The 26384-nt window shown below is 40.1% G+C and overlaps 1 protein-coding gene and 1 pseudogene across 5 annotated transcripts in view; one reads left to right on the top strand and one right to left on the bottom strand.

Moving 5' to 3' along the window:
- Window positions 1-378, bottom strand: part of EVI5 (ecotropic viral integration site 5) — a 190558-nt gene extending 190180 nt beyond the window's left edge. For all 5 annotated transcript variants that reach the window (XM_029947060.1, XM_029947062.1, XM_029947063.1 and 2 more), the window contains exon 1: window positions 74-378. The gene's annotated coding sequence lies outside the window, so the exon portion shown is untranslated. The remainder of the gene's footprint in view (window positions 1-73) is intronic.
- A 14036-nt stretch (window positions 379-14414) lies between these two features.
- LOC115300307 lies at window positions 14415-15619 on the top strand (annotated as a pseudogene).
- Window positions 15620-26384: the final 10765 nt, after the last annotated feature.

Genomic DNA, 26384 nt, shown 5'->3' with positions numbered 1-26384 from the left:
TGCGTCCCGCGGAACCCGGGCTCGCGGCCCGCCCGGCCTCCCGGCCCGCCCGGCCTGGCGCGGCGCCCCTCACCTTGGAAACGTTGGGTGGACTCCGCCGTAAACATTAACTTCCCATCCAGCCGGCAGCCTCGCCACCGCGTCTCAGCGCCTCGGCCCGGACTTCGGCTCCGCGGGCCGCCTTCCCCGCCCGTTCTCAAGCGCCGAGCTCACTGACTTGCTCAGAGCCGCCTCCGACCTTCACCCACCCTCCGGGAGCCGCCAGTGCTTTAACTACTACCCGACCCCTACCCTGCCAGCCCGCCGGCTACTCCAGGGTCTGCGACCGCGTCAGGAAAGCCCAAGGCGCAGGCGCGGCAGGCCTTAAAGAGACCGACCGCCTCTACCGCATAATGGGTTCGAGCAGGTTAGGGGCCGGACCGCGGACCGAGAAAAGGAGAAGCCGAAGGGATTGGGCCGTGGAGAACGGGGGCGGGGAAATCCCTCTCCCTCCTCCGCCTGTCTTTCAAAGCGCCAGTCCTCGGCCTTCCGAATTGCAGACTTCCCCAGTCTCCTGAACCGTCCCTTGCCTGTTAGAGCTGCACAGGACACACCCCCTCGGGGGCCCGAGGCGACCCCAAGCTAGGAGCTGCAGGCTTTGCGCTACCGCATCGCCCACGCGCCTCCTAGGCCGCGGGCACGCGACGCAGACGCGCAGGCTTCGAGAGGGAGGCCGTCCCAACTCACCGAGAGGTGACCTAGGTCACTGTCAGAAACAATGATCAGTGTGCAAATAGCACTTAGGATTGCAAATCCCTCTACCATCAGTCGTCTAGACACACTGGGTTTATGCAAAAGTACGGCAGGGGGCAGAACCTGGGCACAAGTACATGCAGTTCAGCCAGGCAACCATCCAATATCAACGAAGAAATTCTTAGAAGTACGTACTTAGTTTGAGACAGGAACTATCTACTAGTTCCGGTCTAACCCCAGGAAAAACGGGCAAGAAAAAGAATAAAGGTAATACAAATTGCCTTCGTTATACATTTAAAAGTTACAAAATGGAAGTAATTATCAGCACCAAAAAAACTCCAAAATTGTTGGCCTAGAAATTAGATAGCCCCCGGTTACTTTCTGATACAAATTTATGGTCTCCAGAAAGGGTTTCACTGCAGTAAGCATTTCAGAAAAACTCTCCTTTAAAAAAAAAAAAAAACTGGCTTAGAAAATACCGAAAAATAGGAAGTAGAGCCATGCCCTCCATCCAGCTAAAAACTTTGAACCCTTGAAATTTTATGATGCAAAATTTTTCATAACTTTTAGGTCATGCCATTATTTAAAGTCAATTTCAACTAACAATTTTATTGCAACTGAATCCATTTTGTATAAGAAAGCTAGGAGACACCTTGAAAAACCTTTCCCTCTTATATTACCTATCAGCAAATCCTGTTAATTTTGCCTCTGAAATTTTCCTTGAATTGTTCTCTTCTCTCTCCTCCATCACTACCCTAGTCCAAGCTACCTGTATCGGGCTGCAGGGGTGCCTGACTTAGTCTTCTGAATGGCTTGCCCACATGCCCCTAGTTCCTCTCTCATCTCTTCTCCACACAAAAGGCAATGTGACCTGGCCACTTCCCGGGTAAACCACTTTAATAGCTTTCCATTCTCTTAGACAAAACCCCTGAACTAACCAAGTCCTGTATGGCAAAGATGTCTGCCCCACCTCTTCACTCCTCACTGCTCAGACTACTGCTGTCTCTTCCATCCATGTTGCTGTCTCTGTTCCAGCCACACTGGCCTTTTCCAATCTCTCAAATCTTCCTCTCTTGACAGAGCTTTTGCATATGCCCTGCTCAGTGCCTAGAAAGCTTTTCCAACCTTCATCCTTCTTACCTCAGTTGGCTCCTGTCTGTATCTCTCAGAAGCACCCTCAGGCCTCCCCACCTTGGTCCCTTCCTATCATACTGCACCAAAACTGTAATTGTATGATTATTCTGTTGAATTTTTATTCCCCCCCCCTCAACTGGATTATTACATCCGTAAGCCCAGGAGCTTGGTTTTCTTCAGTTCATGGTTGTATTTCCATATTTGTTCAATACATATTTGTTTAATCAATGAGTGAAAATCATAGAATGTTAGAACTTGAATTAGATGTGGTTTAAAGATTACCTGTCATGTATAAAAAGTCACAATTTGACATTTGGAATCAGAATCTAAAAATAACTCTAGTTATTTGTAAAACCAATTTTGTATTGTTTTAACTGGGCTGTCACAAGATTCTTTGGGCAAACTTTAAAATAGAGTTCTCAAATAACCTTGTATACACCCCTGTATTAATAGTAGCTACAGGAACCAATGCCACGTGTTGCTTCAAGAGAGGAAATTGGGTGACTGGTATACAGGAGTGGATAGGAGACTCTTGACTGCCTGCCCTTTTGTACCTTGTCAGTGTCTAACCAGGTGAATATATTACCTATTAAAAAATAAATGACACAAAAGAGTGTTTACTGTATGATTTTATTTACTTGAAGGTCCAGAAAAGGAAAAACTAATCTGTGCTGAAAAAAACAGAACTGGTTGCTCCTGGCAGGGAATTTACTGGGAAGGCACATGAGAGAAATTTCTGGATGATAAAAATGGTCTAAATCTTGAAAGGGTGTGAGTTACACAAGTGTGTTCATTTTGTCAAAAAAAAAATGTATGGTTAACATTTCAATTAATGTGAATTTTACCTAAAAAACTATATAAAAAGAAATGCAGCATACTATTTTAAAAATAAACTAACATACAGCTGAACACTCTCTGTGTATGAGTATTGCCAAGGCTGTACATATGTTATTTCTTTTAATCTATCACCCCCTTGCATATGAGAAAACTGAGACTTAGTAAATACCAGGTAACTTGCCCCTATTTATACAAATTGAAAAATGGTGAAGCAGAGCTTGGAGCCCAGTCAATCTAATGCCAGAAGTGATTTATGTATATTGTTCACTAGATCAAGAACTTTGCAATGATTAGAGTCATATTCTGTCTTAGGCTTCTCAGAGGCCCAAGTACTTTTTGCATACTTGCTGCTCAATGTATTTTGAATGAATGATAAAGAATAAACTTGGTGTTTATTTTATTGGTAGAAATTATGTATATATATATATTTTTTTTAATGTTTATTCATTTTTGAGAGACTGAAAGTGAGCAGGGGAAGGCCAGAGAGAGGGAGAGTCACAGAATCTGAAGCAGGCTCCAGGCTCTGAGCTGTCAGCACAGAGCCTGATGCAGTGCTTGAACTCACAAACCGTGAGATCATGACCTAAGCCAAAGTCAGGTGCCCAGCCACATAAGCGGCCTGAGATTACATTTTTAATTGGTACTATATGCATACGTATATATAATATATATACGTATATAATATATATACGTATGCATATATCCCAAATAATCTAAATAATCAGCACTGCTGTGCTTAATGTCTGAGATATTTTATCTTAAATGAAGTCATTGGCCTGAGGAGAGGAACTTATTCCATTAGCTTTGACCCTCTAGCAATCTCCCTGGTCTATGCCTTTCCTTCACTCACTCAATTTTTTTGACGAGAGCTTACACTTTAACTTTCCATTGAAATAGCTCAATCTAACCAGAGAAATAGCTAATTCTGATTTCTCACAAGTGCTTAAGCACTTGCGTAAGTGAAATTCCACCATGTGAATTCCACACCAACACCACCTCTGCTCCAGCTCTCCGTCACTCTGCTGTTCACACTCTGGAACTTCAAAATAGAGGAAGCATGGGTGCAATGGGCAGTGACACCCATCTTGGAGACTAATTTGAGGTCAATTCAATTAGCAATTCAAAGTTTCCTATGTTCTAATGTTGCAAAGATCTTTTGTCACTGTACAGGAGAGGGTCTGAGCTCTATTCCCTCTAAACCTGACAAGGGTTAAGTCTCAGAATGCCATGTGAGTCATTGCTCACAGAAAGGAAAAGTAAAGGAGGCATTCCCCTGAGAGGCAAAAGCTGCCCACTGTAAGGAAGAGGAAGGAACTCACCAGTGTAGTCAAGCCCATTTGTGAACAACACCTCCCACTCACCCTGGGCTGCTGGCATTTGCGGCTTCCTTAGAGAGCCAGGGCATCTCTGTGACATTCTCCAGCTGCACTGTCCGATACAGCAGCCACTAGCCACATGTGATTGGTTTACATTTTTTTTAGTGTTTTTTTTTAATTTTTATTTTTGAGAGAGAGACAGTGTGAGCAGGGGAGGGTCAGAGAGAGAGGGAGACACAGAGGCTGAAGATAAGCTCCAGGCTCTGAGCTAGCTGTCAGCACAGAGCCCGATGCGGGGCTCAAACCCACAAACTGTGAGATCATGACCTGAGCCGAAGTCGGACACTTAACCAATTGAGCCACCCAGGTGCCCCAAGTTTACATTTAAACTTAAATTAAAATTTGAATTTCCCACTCCCACTCACACATTTCAAGCCTTCGATAATAGCCACGTGTGGCTACTGGCAACTATCTTGGACAGCACAGATATAGACCATATCCATCCATCAGAAGGTATTCTTGGCAGCGCTCTTCTAGAAAAAGGAGAGGGATGCCTGGGTGGCTCAGTCAGTTAAAGGTCCAGCTTTGGCTCAGGTCATGATCTCATGGTTTGTGAGTTTGAGCCCCACATCAGGCTCTGCACTATCAGCTTGAAATTCTCTCTCTCTCCATCTCTGTCTCTGCCTCTCTCTCTTTCTCTCTCTCAAAATAAAAAAAGCTTTAAAAAAAAAAAAAGAGGGGAGCCTGGGTGGCTCAGTCATTTAAGCTTCTGACTTTGGTTCAGGTCATGATCTCATGGTTTGTGGGTTCAAGCCCCTCATTGAGCTCTGAGCTGACAGCTCAAAGTCTGGAGCTGCTATGAATTCTGTGTCTCCCTCTCTTTCTCTGTACCTCAGCAGCTTGCACTATGTGTCTGTCTCTCTCTCTCTCAAAAATAAATAAAAACATTAAAAATTAATTAATTAATTAAAAAGGAAAAATAACACTCCATTACAACTTTCAGCTAATGTTCAAAATATTTTGCTTTGGAAAAATGAAAAGGCTCATTATGAAGTAGTGAAAGCCTATTTCATTTGGCCCACTGCTTTCCACAACATAAGTCCAAATTTAAGTTAAGCATAAAAGTTGTGGCCTTTCCAGCTATTGAGGTTATGAGGATGGCTTTACCCTTACCACTTTACTTCTACCACATTCTCTTAGTTGCAAGATACATTATCTTAGAAAACATTGTTAAGAGGCACATAAGTCTACTGCCATTTCTTGGCGCTTTGTTCACAGGTAGAGAGACTAGATCTGCCACAGGTGTGGTAAAAAACCAGCTCTTCTGGCTCTAGAGTTTGGGCATCATTTTTATATGTGATATTAGACATTCACACAATCAGTCCAACAACAGCTTCTAAAATTGAGCGACCAAAATGAGACATCAATAGCATGCCAATTTTTATCCCACCCAGCAAAAGGAGAAGTCTGTTCTTTTCTTGACTTTCTGAGATAACTGTTTTAAAGCAAGATAAAATTTGGTGCAACTAGAATAGTAATTCATAGTAATTCCATGTAAACTTCCAATTATCTGGGAACTAGTAACCTCTACATTAATGCAAGTGACTAGATTGTGACCTAAAATTTCAAGCGTGCTTGTCAAAAGTATGCTTTAACCTCTTTGAGATCCAATCTTCTCATCTGTAAACTAGAAATAATAATAATCATATCTACTTAAGCACTGAAGTGACAATTAAATGAAATAATATATGCAAGGCACATAAGAAGCATTCAACAAATGATAGCTATTGTAATTGCTATTATCCAAAACCACAAAGCACCAAGATGCAAAATTAAAAAGATTAGAGATTTTTTTGAAAGACTGAATTAGAAAAATCCTGACTCTACCACCTGCTAATAGGCCTTTAACCTCTGTAAGCTTCCTTGTCTTCAGCAGGCAAATAAGAGTTGCCAAAGATTGATGCATTGTGAGATGTGTTATTGCACATGAAAATGGTCTAACAGTAAAGTACAAATTTTAGCTAATGTTAATTAGTGCTCTACCCTCACCTCCACAACAGGATGAGGGTGCTACATTAAGGCATTAGTTTACAGTAAAATTAATTTAGCTTTTATTACAAACTGCACTAAACAACAGGGAAGCAACCACTGCTGAAGTCATCACTGAAAGACCACACAACACTCAACATTGTCACCTGGTGGAACTTATGAATGAGTACTATGGTAACCCAGTCATTTTTTTTTCAGCTATTCTTTTTCTCCACGTGAGAAATTTGAAGCCCTTATGGACTCATCAGTTCCCCTCTGAGAATGTACATTCAAAAAAGATAACCAGTAGCTAATCACAGCAAGGACAGAAACTATTAAATTACAAAAAGTAAAATACCTTTCCTACAGGTGCAAAATTAAACCTAATGCTCCATAAATTCTTATTAATCTCTCAAATAGCCCAAGTACAATAACATTCTTAAAATAAAACTGAAGAAATGTTACAAGAAATGTTACCAAGCTGTTCAGTGTTTCAAAGACTAAGCAATGTATATAAACTCTAACTCAATGACAAAATGTTTCCTGCTGCAGTGCTTACATTTTTATAAGTTCTAATATAAAATCAAACATTGTAGACATTTACTTGTTTCCCATTAGCATTTCTAAAGCCAACAGTCATTTTGGTTGTAACCATGATAAGCAGAGAAGACTGGGAGACTAGGGATTTGAATTGAATTTATAGCTGACTCATAGGGAGTGTTTACATTGACATTGTCACTGGGATCCACCCATTTAACACCCTTTCAGTTCCACCCTGTGCATTTGTTAGTAGGATTCTTTAGGGGAAGCTCCGAATGTGGAGAACTAGAAATGCAGTAACCAAAGCTTTGGGGTCTTATGAAAACCTAAATGATTTTGTTTTTCTTCCACCTTGCCTTCCTCTCTACTTCCCTCCTTCCCTCCCTTCCCCCACCTCCTTCCTTTCTTCCTTTTTCCTTCCTTCCTTAAATGGTTTGACATGTCTCAGAATGACAACTGAATATGAACTGTTGTGTCTGGGATGCTAACTCTGAGGCACGAGCTAGAAGCTTCTAAATGTTAGGTGATTTCAGCTCTTAGAATTTGACACTGGACAAAATTAATAACTTAACTTTGTGGTTATTTTTTTACTTTTTAGCTTTTGGAATACTGCAGGCTACTGTGTTCTATCGACCGATATCACATTTTTATTACTTGGGGCTATTAAATGAGAGTTTACTGTGAAATACAGAAGCAAGTGATATACTTTGTGAGAGTTATCTAAATTAGAAATATTCTATTCTCCATTATTGTCCCATTCTCTTGAAAGAGATCTCCTACAATATGTTGGTTTTAGAAGACTGCCTCTCTGATAATGATAGCTTATATTTTAGAAGTCTTACCATGAGTTGAACTATGGAAGCACTTTTCATCTATCTTAATCTTCACCATAATCCTATTATGATCTTTATTTACAAGTGAACCCTGAGCAAGTCATTAAGAATGCTTCATTTATTTACTCATTCATTCGGTCATTCACACACAAACATATTTATTAAGTATATACAATTGTGTCAGGCAGTTTCCTAAGAAGGACAGTAACTAACACTCTCAGCTCCTGCAACATGTCAGCAATAACACTATGTGCTTCTACATGAGGCAGCCATCATCATTTACAAGATGAGGAAACTAAGCCTGGTCCAAAGCCACAATTAGTAAAAGGAAAAGCAAAAACGCAAGCACCAGGCTCTCTTCACTACAAACCCCACGTTGTTTGGAGTTAACAAAAAATGTAGTACTTGTATTCAGCCTCTAGTGTAAGAACATATAGTCTGGTGTAAAAGACAGACATATGAACAAATAAATGGACAATAACAATGTATTCTTTCATATGGTAGAATATATATATATATATATTAGGGTGGAAACATACAGAAGGGGGAGTACCTAACCTGGCCGAGGAAGTTGTACTATTTTTATCTGCCCACACCCCCTTCCACCTTCTATTAATAGGTGTAGGTGCCTGACTCAAGCTAAACCTATCACTTCACCCCATGACCACACTGACTGGGTTAAGGAGGTAGGGAGCCCTGGGAGAATCATGCCCTGGGATTTTTCAAACCAGAGTTGATATACCTTCTTATTATGAAGCTCTAAAGATATGAACCCAGATATCGTGACTATACTCAGAGAAACAAAAATGAGATGGAGAACATTCTAAAGATATTAGAATCCCTGGTTCCAGTCAATCCTGCTTTTCCTGAACCTTATATATGTTATGCTTATTAAAGCTGGTTTTTATACTAGACATTTTCTTGATACATGTAGTAGCCATCCTCTAGCTTGGCCGAGTGATCTTAACTGCCTGTTCTTCATGAGCTTGTACAGACCCTCACACATTGAATGTGGAGGGCTGGTCTGTGTAACCAATAAAATACAGCAAAAGAGATAGAGTATATAATAACCTCTGAGGCTAAGTCATCAGGACACTGGAGTTTTTGCTTTGTTCTCCTTCCTACATTGCTTGCTTTGGAGGAAGCTGGTCATCATGTGTGAGGAGCTCAATGAAGAAAAAACTCCCGTCATCACCCAGGACAAAACTGGTTTTTTTGTTTGTTTGTTTTTTTTGAGAGACAGGGAGAGACAGCGCGAGCAGGGGAAGGTCAGGGAGAGAGACAGATACGGAATCTGAAGGAGGCTCCAGACTCTGAGCTAGCTGTCAGCACAGAGCCCAATGCAGGGGTTGAACCCACGCACCATGAGATTGTGACCTGAGCTGAAGCCAGACGCTTAACCGACTGAGCCACCCAGGCGCCCCAACCCAGGACAAACCTGTAGCCACTCATTGAGCCACCATGGAAGTGGATCCTTCAGCCCCTGGGAACCTCCTCAAATGACATTTGTCTGAATCTCATGTGAAACCTCAAGTCAGGACCAGTCAGAAAGCTGTTCCCAGATTCCTGATACATAGAAACTTGTAAGAGATAATAAATGTTTACTATTGTCTTAAGGCACTAAATTTAGGGGTGATTTTTTTTTACCTCAAATAGCAGTAAATAGAAAAGCAATATTTAAGTAACATATCAGTGACAAAAACAGACACAAACCCTGCCTGCTTAAATTATAGTGGGAATAAACAGACAGTAAACAGATATGTTCGATAAGTTAAAAAAAATATATAGTAGGAATACTGAATACCCACATGCAAAAAAAATAAAGTTGGATCCTCATCTTGTACCACATAGAAAAATTAATGCAAAATAAATTAAAGACTTAAACTTAAGAACTAAAACTATAAAAATCTTATAAAGACAAAAGCAAAAACAGGGGTCCGTGGGTGGCTCAGTTGGTTAAGCATCCGACTTTGGCTCAGGTCATGATCTCATGGTTGGTGGGTTCGAGCCCCATGTCGGGCTCTGTGCTGACAGCGCGGAGTCTGGAGCTTGCTTCAGATTCTGTATGTGTGTCTCTCTCTGCCCCTCCCCTGTTCATGCTCTATGTGTGTGTGTCTCTCTCTCAAAAGTCAATAAAACATTAAAGTATTTTTAAAATAAGGAAAAATCTTTATGCCATTGAATTTGGCAATTATTTTTATGTTTTTTTTTCAGAAATGATTTTTAAATATGACACTGAAAACATAACAACAAAAGGAAACATACATAAATTGGACTTAATTAAAATTCAAACTGTCTGTGCTTCAAAAATCACTGTTAAAAGAGTGAGAGAATAACCCATGGAAAAGGAGAAATATTTTCAAATCATATTTCTGATAAGGGATTAATATCTAGATTATAAGAAGAACTGTTACAAATCAATAACTAGAAAGTAAGCCAATTTTAAAAAGGCAAAGGACTTAAATAGATTTCTCTCTAAAGAAAATGAAAGGATGCACAATTTTATTAGTCCTTAGGAAAATGCAAATCAAAACCATAATGAAATATCACTTTATACCCACTAATATTGCTATTATGAAAAAAAATTACAAATGTTAGCAAGGATGTGGAAAAAACTGGAACTCTTATGCAATGTTGGTAGGAATATAAACTGATGCAGCCACTGTGGAAAACAGCGGGAAGTTTCTCAAAAATTACCATATGACCCTGCGATTCTACTCCAAGCTGCTTAAAGTAATTCAAAACAGGAACTCTGACAAATACACCAATATTTACAGCAGTACTTTTTATTATGGTCAAAAGGTAAAACAACCCCAGAGTCCAAACCAAATATGGTATACCCATACAACTGAATTATTATTCAGCTGTAAAAGGGAATGAGGCCAGAACACAGATAAACCTTGAAAACATATTGCTAGAAGAAGTAAACAGACATAAAAGAACAACTATTATATGATTCCACTTGTTTCAGGTACTTAGAATAGTCATATTGACAGAGATAGCAGGTAGGATTGAGTTACTAGAGTAGAGGGGAGGGGCAAACGAAAAGTTATTGCTAAATGCACACAAAATTTCTGGTTAGGGTGATGGAAGGTTTGGGAACTAGATAATTATGAGTGTTATACAATATTGTGAATGTACTTAATGCCACTAAATTATATACCCAAAAGTGGCTAAAATGGTTAACTTCATGTTATGAAAAAAAAAAGAAAGCTTCCTAGGAATTTAGATTATCTTAGAAGAGAAAAACAGAGAATGAAGAGAAAGAGCCTTGATTTGACTTAGTAAATTTAACATATAAATAACAAAAAAATATTTATATACTATATGAGGTGGTGTAACCATATGGAGAAAACTGAAGGAAAGGGAAAAGGGAATGTGGAGAAGGCTTATTCAGTTTTAAATAGGATAGTTAGGGAAGACTGACAAAGAAGTGCTGAGAAAGCAAGCCATTTGACAGAGAGCATTCCAGCCAGAGAGAAAAGCAAGTACAAAAGCTTTGAGGCAAAAATATGCCGGGTATATCCAAGGAACAGCCAGGAGGCTACTGGTGTGGTTAGAATGGCATGAGCAAGCTAGAAAATTCTAAGATATGAAATCAGGGAGAAAGCAGAATGAGACGACGTAGGGGGCTTTAGTGGCCATCTTCAAGCCTTTGGTTATTACGCTAAAGTGGGACAAATATGCAGAGTGACATCATCTGACTCATGTTTTCTGTTTTTGTTTTTGTTTTTTTAATCTTGATGATAGTGTGTGAGCAGGGGAGTGAGGAACAGGTACAGAGAGAGGAGAGAGAGAATCTTTTCTTTCTTAATGTTTATGTATTTTTGAGAGAGAGTATGTGTGAGCAGAGAAGGGGCAGAGAGAGGGAGACACAGGATCTGAAGCAGGCTCTAGTTTCTGAGAGGTCGGCACAAAGCCTGACATGGGACTCGAACTCACAAGCCGTGAGATTATGACCTGAACCAAAGTTGGATGCTTAACTGACTGCACCACACAGGAGCCCCAAGAGAAAGAATCTTAAGTAGGCTCCACGCTCAGTGTGGAGCCTGACACAGGGTCCAATCCAATGACCCCAGGATCATGACCTGAGCCAAAATAAAGAGTTGGTCGCTCAACTGACTGAGCCACACAGGTGCCCAATGTTTCCTGTTTAAAAGCATCATCTGGGGACATCTGGGAGGCTCAGTTAGTTGAACATCTGACACTTAATTTCAGCTGAGGTCATGATCTCAGGGTTTGTGGGATTGAGCCCCATGTCTAGCTACCTACTGAGTGTGGAATCTTCTGGGGATTTTCTCTCTTTCTTTCTCTCTCCCTCTCTCTGCCCCTCCCTCACTCATGCACATGCAATTCCTGTCTTAAAATAAATAAACTTAAAAAAAATAAATTTAAAAAATAAAAAGCATCATCCAGCTCCTATGGAATGGGATAAGCAGACTGAAGCCACTGAGAGATGACTGCCTGGACTAGAGTGGAAGTGCAAGAGGGTGAGAAATGAGCAAATGTGGATATATTTTCAGGCAACATGATTCCTCTTCAGATTGGCTGTGTGATAGAAATCAAAAATGACTCTGAGATTTGGGGGCCAGGCAACCAGAAGGATTGAGTTGCCATTTACTATGACAGAGAAGACAGAGGGAGAGATGGTAGGGAAGTAGTTGGAGCTGGATTTCTAACACGTGAAATCAAGAGTCCTGATTTATATCAGAGTGGTCAAGGAAGTTTTCACAAAGTAAGTGATATTTGAGGCAGATTGTAGCGAATAAGAATGCCATTAATTTCTAAAGGGAATACTTTAGGGCAGTGTTTCTCAAACTTTAATGTATCTACAAATCATCCAGGAATTTTAAATAAAATGCAGGTAGGGGGGCATGGGTGGCTCATTCGGTTAAGCTTCGGGTCCAACTTCGGCTCAGGTCATGATCTCATGGTTCGTGTTCCATCACATCACACCCCACATCAGGCTCTGTGCTGACAGCTTGGGGCCTGAAGCCTGATTCAGATTCTGTGTCTGCCTCTCCCCTGCTCACACTCTGTGTCTCTCTCTGTCTCACTCTCAAAAATAAATAAAGATTTTAAAACATTTTAATAAATAAATAAAATGCAGATAATGTAAATTGAGTAAATCTAAACAGGGATCCTAAGAGACTGCATTTCTTACAATTGCCCAGGTGATGCCGGTGCTGCTGGTCTCAGATCAGGAGCAGGAAGAGAGAGAAGAAAATTGATCCTTTGCTGGGATGTGAGAGATGAACTAATGAGCAAAGATATAGGTAAATGTGTAGTTAGATTTAAACAAATACCTTTTAGATGCTAATTTGGAAAATTAAGAAAAGGATAAAACTAAAAAACTGGAAAGAATAGCCCTTAGGTTAGGATGACCAGAGTTAAAGTGCTCAATGTTCAAAAGAATTTTTTCAAAGTTCCTTATATTGTTTTGGAGGGAAGATATTTACTTTGGATATTGTTAAGAATGCTTCAAGGGTGATCACTGAAAAAACAGAAATAGACCATGCTATTTCCAAATTAGTACAGGGGAGAAAATGGAATATGCTAATATTCAAGTTAACGATTTTTTAAAACCTTAATGTAAAAAACGAAATGCAAAAGAGAAGGAAAATAGTACGGGAAAAAAAATTAGAAATTGGAAACAAGTAGAAACATTACAAATTTAGTAAATGTAAGTGGGTTGAAGAAGCCTGTTACAGATTGGATTAAAGAACAGAAATAAAATCCAAGATAAACTATTTATAAGAGACATACCTAAAACAAGAATATGGAAAGGCTTAAAAGTAAAGTGATAGAAAAAAAGGCAAATCATCCATGTTAGTAACCTGGCTGTGATATACTATAGTACTGCAAAATGTTATTATTGTGAGAAACTGGGCAAATGTAGACAAGATTTCTCCGCATTATTTCTTAAAATTACATATGCAATCATCTCAATAAAATTTCAACCAGAAATTTCAATTTCAACTAGAAAAGGATAAATCAGGCAAATATCAACTAAAAGATAACTGTGGTAAAAGTCTTAAACTTTAGTACATATCACAATCACCTAGAGCATTTGTTAATTCAGTCAGTCTAAAGTTTCTGATTCAGTAGGTCAAAAGTGGGACCCAAGATTTGCATTTCTCAGAAGTTCTCAGGTAGTGTTGGTGCTGTTGATTGGAGACCACACTTTGAGAACCCCTGGTATGATATAATGAGCTTCTAAGTACCATCACCCATTTTGGCAATCTTGTTGAAAATATCTCTCCTGCTGGGAGCCTAGGTCGCTTGTTAGTTGGGCATCTGACTTCAGCTAAGATCATGATCTTGCTGTCCACGAGTTCGAGCCCCACACTGGGCTCTGTGCTGACAGCTTGGAGCCTGGAGCCTGCTTTGGATTCTCTGTCTCCCTCTCTCTCCCCCTACCAGCTCATGCTCTGTCTTTCTCTCCTTTAAAAATAAACATTAAAAAAACTTTTTAATAATAAAATTAAAATATGTCTCCTGCTGGTGGTGCAGACCCTGGAATGAGTGAGGCCACTGCCACTGCCACTGCCACTGCCACAGCCGCAGGAGATGTGAGGAGCCAAGTCAGGGCAATCCACCTGGTTGACATGAGATGATGTCAGAAGTGGGATCTGGGGCCCCTGGGTGGCTCAGTCAAGCGTCTGACTTTGGCTCAGGGCATAATCTAGCAGTTTGTGAGTTTGGGCCCCATGTTGGATCTGTACTGACAGCTCAGAACCTGGAGCCTGCTTTGGATTCTGTGTCTCTCCCCCGCCCCCCAGCCCTCTCTCCTTGCTTTTCCCTCCACCTCTCTCTCTCAAAAACAGATAAACATTAAAAAAGAAGAAGTAGAAGAAGAAGTGGGATCTGCAGGAGGCAGCCACTGCGGAACTACAACCCCTGGCATTCCAGTGAGGTACCCACATTTGAACTCTTTGTGCTCTTCACTTCTGAGAGTTGCCATAACTTTCCATTTGGAGTTCAAAGCATTCAGATGGCAGATAACAGTTTTTCAGATGGTGTTCCTTCAGATGACTTAGAGGCTGCTAAAAATGCAAGAAATAACCAAAAAGTAATACAGAAAAGTTCCCCCTCAGGTGATGCAGAACCCTCAAGTTTTGGAAGCTTTACAGGAATAGTTTGACAATGTCTCCCACATTCCTTCAAGTTACATTGACACTTGACCTAGAGCAGTGAAAAGAATCAACATGTTGAAGCAGATGCAAGTGAAGTGTGCTCACATAGAGGCCAAGTTCTACAAGGAGTTCCAAGGCCTGGAGAGAAAGTATGGTGACTGTACCAGCCTCTCTTTGACAAGAGAAGTGAATTCATCATTGGTGATGTTGATCTGGGCAATGCAGAGTCAGAACGGTACAGTGAAAATGAAGAAGATAAATTGGCTGAAGGTATGAAAGATAAAGTAGTCATAACAACAACAACAACAACAAAAGAAGTAGCGACAGCAGAGGAGCCAAACCACAAAGGACAGCAGAGGAACCAAACCCTAAAGAAATTCCAGAGTTCGGATTTACCATCTTCAGAAATGAGATATGCTAAGTGAATTAATTCAGGAGTATAAGAAGTCCATAGTGAAGGGCCTGCAGGATAGCAAACTGAAGTTTTCAGGCTCTGGCAGACTATCTCTTTTGTATTAGAGTACCATTTTGAATCCAACGACTATTTACCAATTCAGTCCTGACGAAAAGATAAAAGATGAAATCAGAGCCACAGAAGGCCTGATCTCTTTTCCTTTGAAGTTCCTGAAATAGTTGACTATGAAGGGTGTGTTATTAACTGGCAGAAAGGAAAAAAATGAATAGTCAAAGCAGTCAAGAAAAAGAAGAAACATTAAAAAAGGCCCAGGCATGGTGAGAACAATTACCAAACAAGTCACCAACAACTCATTTTTCACCTTTAGTCCACTGAAAGCATTTGGGGATGGAGAATCACTGATGAAGACTCAGAATTCACATTAGCCTCCAACTTTGAAATTGGACACTTCTTTCAGGAGCGGATGGATGGTCCTGCAGACGGTGCTCTACTTTGGAGGAGGTCATAGAGGATGATGACAACTTTCACGAGGGTGAGGAAGGAGAAGAGGAGGAATTAGAAGATGATGAGGAGGAAGAAGTTGAGGATGATGCCAAAATTACCCCCAAGAAGGAGCCCAGCCAGCCCTCCCAGTGCAAAGAGCAGTAAGACAGTGAGGGCCCCACAGGGAGGGCTGCCACAGACGACACTCAGGACTCACTGCAGCCACAGCACAACCTGTATTGGCCGTGCTTACATCTAACTTGTTTTCTTTTCTTTTTTTTTTTCTTTTTTAACTTCTTTTCAAGTGCATGCTTCTGACCTTATCTTTTATCCTTATTATTTTGCTTAACCCGTACAGTGGCAACTTAAATGCATTTCTGAAATAGAAGGTTTGATTCCAGCAGCTTCTACAGCCTTGGGTGCAGCTCAGTTGACTTTCCCAGGCCCTGACTTTGGGAAAGTCCTGTAGACCCTAGGGTCAGTGGGCAGTCAGTTGATGCCAAGGGCAGATGTCTGGGGATGTGGTTACAGGGCATCTAGAACCAATTACACCACTTCACAGTTGGACTGGATTCTTCTTTCACTTGAAGAAACCCACACGCTTTGTATTTCCCACCTCTTGGTCTCCTTTACTCCAATTGTCTCAGTAGAGGAGAGTCCTGTTCTCCTTAGAGTGTTCTTTCTTTCTTCGGTTTTGTCTTCCTTGGGGTGGAGTAGGGGGTGTGTGCACCCTAGCCCTGAGGCACGAGTGTTTGTGGTTCATCCCCACATTTATTTATTCTTTCCTGCTTGTAAGGGCTTGGACGCATGCTGTCTCTTGTCCTTACAGTTTCTGAAACTGACTGATGACCTGGTGACATGCCAGGGGGTGTGGTGGTAGATCCTACAGGAGGAAGGCCTGCCCTACAGGAGGGAGATCTGCAAAGAAGAAACCTCGCTTGGACTGGCCAGGCCAGCAGATAAGGGCAGGAGCTCATTTTCTTTTTCTTTTTCTTTTTCTTTTAACATTTTTATTTATTTTTGAGAGACAGAGACAGAGCTCAAGTGGGGGAAGGGCAGAGAGAGACAGAGAGAGAGAGAGAAAATCCAAAGCAGGCTCCAGACTCTGAGCTGTCAGCACAGAGCCTGACATGAGGCTCCAATCCACAAACCCTGAGACCAGGACCTGAGTGAAGTCAACTGAGCCATCCAGGTGCCCCCAGGATTTCCTTTTCATGATTAGCTCTGACAGAGTGTTGTGCTTAGGACACCACAGTTTTGCCAGGCTCTTGTGGTGAGAGGCCTGGGCTAGGAAGGGCCGCTTTTCCTTCCAGTGTGTGCATCCAGTCTTGCTTTCTCAGTAGCACCTGTTTCTTGGCCCCCGGATCATCTTGTCTTCAAAGCCTTGGGTTCAGAGTGACCTGTTCTTGGCCAGCGTGTGGAGTTTCCAAGTGTGTGACCATGGTCTCTGGCAGCCAGAAATGCCGTGTCCATACTGTGATCAGGCCTGTAGAGTGCTCAACCTTATAATACACTTATAACTGAACACAGTGTTTGCAATTTGTACAGAATAGTTAGAATATTCATTAAAGTTATGAAACACAAAAAAAATTATAAAAGAAGATATCCCTCTAATGATTTCTGAGGAGTAAGAGGAACTGAAATATTTTAAAGCAAATTCTGAGAGCAAAGCATTTCACCTGTACATATTTTTAAAAATATATGTAAACAAAATAATTAGGAACCTTGATTATTACATAAATATAGAAACCTATATCAAATAATTTGAGAATACTCATTCATCTCAAGCACACATGGAACATGTATAAAAATTGGTAGAGAACATTTCTAAAACTTGACCACTTTTCAGTCAATGAGGCATGACTCAACAAATTTCAAATAACTGGTATTATATGGAATATTTTCTCTGAACAAAATGCAGTTAAATTAGAAGTCAACAACAAAATTTTATTATCTTTCTATCTTAAAGATAAGAAGATAGAGAAATCAATTTTAATCCCCAGAAGTTTCAGTATTTGAAAGTAAACTTCTAAGTGACTTCTATTTTCCAACAATAATGGAAGTGTATGAACAGCTAGCTATCTGTGCCACATGGTATACTACTGAATTACTGAGTAAAATATACTCATTACTTGGGTTGTAGTGAACAAAAGCACAAAAGCTATTGGCCTAGAATAACTTGAACACACGTGTATCAGGAAACAGGGTTGAGAAAGTTCATAGTAGCATTGTTAGAAATAGAAAAAACTGAAAACAAACCAAATATTCATTGATGGGTGAATGTATATGGTGTACTAACACAATGAGATACTATGTAACAGTGAGAATGAATGAATTACAGCTCTGTACAGCAAGGTGGAAGAACCTTAGAAACATAATATTGAGATGCAGAAACAACTTACAGGATGCATGACAAAGTATGATGCTATTTTTAGGAAATTCTAGAAAGAACTAAATAACACAGCATTTAAGAAAATATAGGGCACCTGGGTGGCTCAATTGGTTGAGCGTCCGACCTTGGCTCAGGTCATGATCTCACGGTTTGTGAGTTTGAGCCTCACATCAGGCTCTGTGCTAACCACTAGCTCAGACCCTGGAGCCTGCTTCGAATTCTGGGTCTCTTTCTCTCTCTGTCCCTTCCCTTTCCACGCTCTGTCTCTCAAAAATAAATAAATGTAAAAAAAAAATTTTTTTAAAGAAAATATACATACTTGAAAAAACTACTAAAATAGATATGGAAATGACAAATTCAGTTTAGTGGTTTTTTTTTTTTCCTGTGGGGAGAGAGGCAGGCAAATAGGATAGGAAAGGAGTGGTGCACATATGTGTGAAAGTATTGATAATGTTCAGTAACCAAGTGAAGTTTCAGATTCAAATCCATCTATTTTAATTATTGAGTTTTGTTACACGCAGATGTTCTTTTTTTTTAGCAAACATTACGTAATAAAAACATTTTTGAAGTTTATTTATTTTGAGACAGAGCATGCAAGTGGGGGAGGGGCAGAGAAAGAGGGAGAGGGAGAATCCCAAGCAGGCCCCGCACTGCCTGCACAGAGCTCATGACTTGAGCTAGAGCTGGATTCTTAACCAACTGAGCCACCAAGCACCCCAATAAAAACATTTTTAAAGAAAAACTCTGATTTTGTAGACTAGAAGGAATACTATTGAAATTCCAATTTTAGGGAACAAAAATGCTCAGTGAATTTTCATTCTCCTTCTAAGAAAGTCCCAGAGCTTAAGGTTCTTGAGATGATGGGATCCTTGAGCCTCAGACCTTCCCTTTGCCACCCCTACCAGGAGAATGTCCCTGACTCTGAGTCAGTAAGCAGCTAGGACATATAAATATGTCTTCTCCTGGACAATGCAAGTAAGCTGGAATAGTTTTTGTTGTCTGAGACTTCATCTCTCCCACCCCTAAAATACTGCTTCAAATCTGCAGGCCTCTTATTATTTTCAAAGTGTTCTGATGCTTTGGGTGTGAAAAGACTGTTTTAAAGTTCATTAGGTAAGTCTTTCTGTTTCTCTCCAGCCATGAATTCTTTTTTAAAAAATCGATTACAGAAATATTACACTTTAATTGTTTAAAATGTGATTACAGAAAAGCACAGAGATTAAAATCAGTTGTAATCTCATCACCAAATATAGTGAGAAGAGGAACTAATGAGAGAGACTGAGGAAGAGCAACCAGTGAAATGGAAGGGAAACCAGGAAAGCATAGTGTCTCAGAGGTCAGAGAAAGAGTATTTCAAGAATACTGAGTCTATTGCTATTGATGGGTCAAGAGAAATGATCATCTGAGTTAGCAACAGAACTCACTGATGATCATGAGCTGTTTCCATAAACATTGTAGGTAAAAGCCTGACTGAAGTGCGTCCAAGAAAAAATAAGAGGAAAGAAAGTAGAATCAGAGAAACGGACAGATATTTGAAAGAGTTTGGCTATAAAAGAAAGGTGAAAAATGGGGAAGTAGTTGAAGAAAGTATTTTTGTTTATTATTAAAGCAAGACAACATGCTTGAATGCTGATGGGAAAGATTTATCAGACAGGGAAAATTGAGGATGCAGTAGAGCAGATGGAGAATTACTGGAGCATGATGGCATAGGTAAGAAGGGATGGGGTCTAGCGCCAGAGTAAAGGAGTTAGCCCCAGATGGAATCATGGACAATTCACCACTCTCTTCTTGTTACAAGAGAAAAAGCATATAATGGGTGGTTATGCTGGGAATTTGTGGATATTTTCTGGTTGTGCTTATTTCTTGGTGAAGTAAAAAGAAATGTCGACATCTGAGAGTGAGGGTGGAAAAAATATTGACAGTTTAAGGAGCCAAGAAAAGGTACGAAATAGTTGTCTAGGAGAGTGCAAAAATAAATTCACTAGAGAAATGTAGTATAATTGCCAGGTATCATCAATGACCTACTTGAAGTTCACAATCATGAATTTAAAATAAAAGCATTTGGCATGGTTGTATGTTTTACCCCAGTCACACTGAATTGCCTGGATGTCATACAGAGTAGGGAAAGATATGAGATCAAACCCCAGATTGTGGTCAAATGAACAATAATTTTTCTACAATTTTACAGCTGCATTATTTCTCAAATTATTTCTTTCATGGAAAATAGGATGAAACATATTTGTAGCCTGGGAGTGCCAACAATGCTACTCTATCTTTGGCCTTGCATCCTGTTTACGTCCATGCAATGGCCTACCTCAAGGCTACGTGTTCCAGGCCCCTTGGAGGTTGATGGAATGAAGGAAGGCTTGTTCTGACCTTCCCTAAAGTTGTTTAGATAACTAGTAGAGATAACATAGTTTCTTCCCCTCCCTTCCCTCTGCCTCATAGACGGTGCACGTGGTCTGTTAAACGTTAAACTCTTGACCTCACCACAATGACTTCTGCTTTTCCCCTTGTTCTATAAAATCTGTGGATTAAGTTCTGGACTTTGAGGAGAGTAGCTGCCCAGTGCCTGCCTGGTCCCTTCCACCACAACTGTATAAATAGTTTGGAGTGGCTTGCTTGGTTTTTCAGTCACAAGAGTGCCTTCCCAGTTTGGAGGATATTTTACCATCCCTTCTCCAGCTTCTAATATCTACCAATACAAAATTTTACCAGTATCTGACCAGTATTTGCCTCCTCAGTCTAGTCTTTCAGTTTCAAGGTCATCAGCTTCATTGTCTACCCAATTTATCCTCACCCCTCAGTTTGATTCCTGAGTCAGTCCTCCAAACTTTTACCAATGGTTTTCAACCATTGCCACATTTTTCCTTCCTTATCACTTCCTTTTTGACTTCTTGGCTTGGCAAATTGGTACCCTCTCAATAACACCTTTCCCTGCTAAAAATTGTCCACAGACCCTTTTTCCCTATCCTGGAGGTGAGTAAAGGAGGGGCAGAGAAAGAGAGAGAGAAAGAGAGAGATAGATAGAGAGAGAGAGAGAGAGAGAAAGATAGAGAGAGAGAGAGAGAGAAAGAGAGAGAGAGAGAGAGAGAGAGAGAGAGAGAGATCCTAAGCAGGCTCCAGGCTCCCAACTCTCAGTATAGAGCCTGATGTGGAGCAAACCTATGGACAGGGAGATGGTGACCTGACCCGAAGTCAGATGTTTAACCGGCTGAGACCATTTATCTCAGTTTTAATTATCAGCTCGGTGCTTTTTGGGACCCCAAAACAGAAAATTCCAACTCTGACCCCAATCACTATGTTGTATCTGTATTTGTTTTGGAAACATAACAGCCAGCACATGACATAAAACCAGGAAAAAGTCCATCCTTGGAATCCTTAGGGGTTGGAGAATTTTGTTCCTGTGTATTTTGTGGCCAGTTACCTTTTGTCCAGACCCACTAAGGAATAGCATTCTGGGAGGGCCAGACTTCCTGCAGTGATTCTCGAACAGCATCATTCAGTCTTTTGTTTAACTCTAAAGTACCTCAGCCATGAAAAACAAGGCAAGTCTGATAGTTCCAGTGAATCCCAGAAGGTCAAGTGGAAGAGGTGTGGGAGAGCAAGCAACTCACAGAGGAAGAAGATCCTCAGTAATAGTGAAGTGAAAGTTTGAAAGTTCTCTGGAGGGAGTAGGCCCAGCTTTATGTGGACACTTTGGGTTATACACTCGTTGAGGACTCCCACTTCCTGTGGAAATTTTAAATGGGTCTGATTAGCTGTATAGAGGATCCTATTTTTCTTAGAACTTCTCTTGCCTTCTCTCCTTCTTCCACTGTCTCTATTGGATTTTCTAAAACTTTTATATTGATCTATGGCCAAACTGTACCCCATTTACCGGTCCGTATACTCCAGAGAAAAAGAACCAATAGGATACACACATACAGATAAACACACGCGCGCACACACACACACACACACACTCACACACACACTTCCTGTATTTTCAGGAATTGGCTTATGTGATTTGGGGGATTGGCTAATCTGAAATCTGTAGGGCACACTGGCAGGCTGGAATCTCAGGCAGGAGTTGATATTGCAATGTTGAGTCCAAAATTTGTAGGGCAGGCTAGTGAACTAAAAACTCAAGCAGGACTTTAGGCTGCATACTTGAGGCAGAATTTTTTCTCCACAAAGTCTCAGTTTATGCTCATGAGGCCCTAAACTGATTGGACAAGGCCTACTCACATTATCAAGGGTAGTCTCCTTTACTTAGAGCCAACCAAGTTTACATGTTAACCACATCTACAAAATCCCCTCACAGCAACACCTACATTAGTGTTTGTTTAATGTATTGTAATATATTGTGATTGATAAAAGTATGTCTATTCTGTGCCAAGGATAATGCTAGGCACTTCAGATGAACTATATATATAATTTTCTTCATTGAAAGTATAATTAACATACAGCATTATGTTAGTTTTAGGTGTACCACATAATGATTTGACAATTCTATCATTACTCATTGCTCACCACAACACGTGTCACCATCTGTCACCAAGAAATGTTGTTATAATATTGTTGACTATATTCCCTATGCTGTACTTTTCCTCTCTGTGACTTATTTATTTTATGAGTGGAAGTTTGTACTTCTTTAACCCCTTTCTCTATTTCACCTATCCTCCCACCCATCTCCCCTCTGGCAACCACCAGTTTGTTCTCTGTATTTTAAGAGTGGCTTTTTTTGTTTGTTTGTTTGTTTGCTTCTTTGTTCATTTGTCTGTGAACTATACCATTTAATATTCACAACAACCCCATGAGGTATTATTAATCTCTGTTTCACAGGCGAAAAAAACTGAGTGTTAGAGCACTTAGACAATTTGCTAAAGTCACACAATGAATAAGCCATTGAGTCAGGACTTAAACCTAAGCCTAACTCCTGACAAGTCCATAATTTAGGAAATCCCTTTGGTCTTGAATAGATCTGTGTTTGTTTAGTTCCCAAGTCTCTAGTGAAATCATGGAAACTACATCGAAGCTAAGAGCCACGGGTTTTGGTAGGGCCACCATACTCACTGTGAGCCTCATTTCTAACCTTCTATTTCCAAGATTGCATAAATTTCCAGAGAAATTAACCGGATAAATTCCAACAGCGTGGTTAAGCAATTGAAGAGAGGCAGGTAGGAAATCTAACCACTCACTCTGCCTTCCAAGACAACACCCACAGACTGAAGTTTCCACTCTCTGTGTTGGCTTGTCTAACATTTCCCTGATTCATAATCTGCTACAATATCAGGATTTTGCAGATGGACTCTCTTGACTATAACATTTGATTCATTAAATTGTTCGTCTTTGGAATGCTCTTCTCAATTTTCTAATTGTTTTCTCTTTTCATGATTATCTGAAGCTCATCGCCCTCATATTTTCTCCTTCATCGCAGTCTCATTCAAAACCCCTCTTCTTAGGAAAAGAATATTTAAGAATTATTCACTCCAAAGTTATCTTTCCCAGTAGTATTTGTATTTATATTTTAGCAAAATCTTTATCTAAATAGCTAGATTTCTGATCATGGAATATTAGGCAACAGTTTAGGGGCATTTAATAGCTCTGGAGCCTCCCAGTGTGGTGCTTGTGAAGAATCCCTCCTTGTCACTTGTCTGCTTTGTTTACGTCTCACCCTGTTCAACAGAACTCCCTTTGTGGTTAGGCCCTAACACTTTCCCATATCTATTTCAAGAGATAAACCTGAAAACTGAGAGGATGATGAAACATCAATGTAAAGTTTAGGCTATGTGTATTTCTATCAACACAACAAATAAGAAAGAACAATGAGTATTTTTGTAATCCTCACAGTAACTCCTGGAGGTAGATATATTATCATTGTCATTTTCCAGAAAAAGAATTTAAGGGTCAGAGAGGTAGTGAGTGGTATGGCCATGTTGAAATGGAGAAACTGTTCACTCCAAAACCCAGGACTTAGCAAGTTCAGCTAAACATGTATTCTAAAGAAACAGGATGTAAAAGAATAGAGCATGAAAGCAACATAAATTAGCGCTGGAAAGATCTATCAAAATCAATTCTTAGGTACATCAAAATTCCAGTCTTACGTCCCATATTCTAATATTTACCTACTATTATTTTTTTAAGACTTTATTTTCTTTTAGTAATCTCTATATCCAACATGGGGCTCAAACTCACAACCCCAAGATCAAGAGTCACATTCCCTACTACCTGAGCCAGCCAGGTATTCCTGGTTACCTTCTTTAAAATAAGATATATTTTGGGGCACCTGGGTGGCTCAGTCAGTTAAGTGCCTGACTTCACTCAGGTTATGATTTTGTGGTTCGTGAGTTTGAGCCCCATATCAGGCTCTGTGCTGACAGCTCAGAGCCTGGAATCTGTTTTAGAGTCTGTGTGTCTCTCTCTTTGACCCTCTCCTGCTTGTGCTCTGTCTCTCTCTCTCTCAAAAATAAATAAACATTAAAAAATTTGTAAATAAAATAAGATATATTTCTGCAAAATTTGGGGGCTGGGAAGAGTTTTAAAGAGCAGAACCAGTAGATTCTTTAAGGTAATAGGAAAAAACCTAATTTTATTATATGGGTTTGTAATTCGCAAATTATAAAGTTAGGCAGTAAGTTATCTTTCCTTTTAACTTGAACGTCAAGCTTAAAGATTTGTGTCAGATGGTGCTCTACCTTCCCAAAATAATTCTCTTTGAGAATTGTTTCAAAGTCATCTGGGGAATTCCCTTGCTTCTCAGAGAGCTCAATCCCTCCTTTTCTGAGATCTATAAAACCCAACGTTCTAATCAGGATTTGTGTTAATTCCCAGCGGTTTATGACTTCATGGTGATCTCTGTTTTTATCTCATATTTTGATGCTTGCTGTTTTTGTTCCTCTTTCATTAATACCTTCCTAGAACTCAACCCTTGATGAGTTTTCACAAGAAATTTGCTTCCACAACTTTTTGTGAATTTTAGTAGACTTCACTAAAGATATGTGGGTGGGATCATGTAGAGGAGTCAACTCATAGAAAGCCACTACAATGGCTTCGTTCTCCTCTGCCTCCTTTCCCCTCTCCCATCCACCCTAGTCCCTCTCAGAAGAAAAACGAATTCTTCATCTGGTTTTCTGCATAGCAATTTAGCAAGCTTGCTGCATGAATATGTCCTTAAGGCCTCACTCTTTACACCAGCATCTTTACCAACTATTTCCTCCAGTAAATACTGTGCTCTCCCTGAGAGGAATTCTGGGGGGTGGGTGGGGGGAGAGACAGAGAGAAAAGTATATAGTCTATTATAGAAAAAGAAACTTACTTTACTATGAGGAAAGAATTTATTTTATGATTTTTTAACAAATGTGTCAAGTAACGGTAACAGCAAATGTAAAAATCCATCATCTAGGAAGTCACGTTAATTTTCCACTCTTGGTGAATAGGAAGTTATTCTAAGTTAGCTGGCTTTAAAGCAAAGAGCCATTTTAGAATTTTTTGTCTAGGCCTTTACTTTACCTATGATTTAATGGCTCGGTGATCACTTCCATAATTAAAAAATAAGAGAAAGTACACACAGTAAAATAAAGGCAAACATTTCAGTTTAGTAGAGAAGTTAAAACTATACCTACTTGTGCCCATACTGATGCTGATCAGAACCTGTTATTCCAATGTAAACATTGCAACTCCACTGGCTGTGTGAGACTTGAAGTTGGGCAAAGTTCAAAGGCTCTCAACTGCATGTACTCAAAAACTAAAGATAAGACTGTAACTATTGAGCAAAGACAGGAAGCCAAATGTTGTGGGTCACTGCAGATAACAAACTAGCAATGGCTTTAGGATTTCTACATAGCAGGGGGATGGGACAGACAGCTTCCTAGGTGGGAAGGTAGGGTGAAGGAACAGATCTAAGAGCTGCATTTACATAGCACTTTAGAGACACTGAGAAAATACTAACTGTCTATATCAATCATTATAGTGCTAATGAAGATTGTGTGGACACTCTTTGATGCTACCCTGGCTCTGGCACCCAAAATAGTCTAGTTTATTGGTTTGAAACTTGAAGCCATCTCAAAATTGATTAAGCCCCATAAGGTCCTTAAAATATGCAATTCACTACTACTGAGCCTCAGATACTCTTGAAAAGGCATTTCACCCTGAGCTGGTCTTTGCCTCAACAAAAAGAATGACAGCAGGCATTAATGCATTAAAGAGAGGGGCAAAAATTAGAAGACAGTGGGGCCCGGAAATATAGTCAATTCCATGCTAAAGGAAGTGTGTCCACCTGTGTGTTATAGAAGATTGAAATACAAGGGACATTTGTGGCAGACATGGAGGTTGTTTCCTATTTTAGGCCCACACTCACAAGTGTACGTGAACATGACCTGCATAATGTCCATAAAGTCTTGTTCTTACTTCCTGTTTTAAGGTAACAGCACTTTGAATTGTAGGGTCATTTACTGACACCTACTGAGTCTATTATGAACCACCTCCTCTTCCTGAGGCCTTCACCCCATCTTCTGTAATACACACACACACACACACACACACACACACACACAC

The sequence above is a fragment of the Suricata suricatta genome, chromosome 8 (genome assembly GCF_006229205.1).
Source record: "Suricata suricatta isolate VVHF042 chromosome 8, meerkat_22Aug2017_6uvM2_HiC, whole genome shotgun sequence".
NCBI lineage: Eukaryota > Metazoa > Chordata > Mammalia > Carnivora > Herpestidae > Suricata > Suricata suricatta.
The sequence above is the reverse complement of the archived record's forward strand: the minus strand, read 5'-3'. Positions and strand labels throughout refer to the sequence as shown.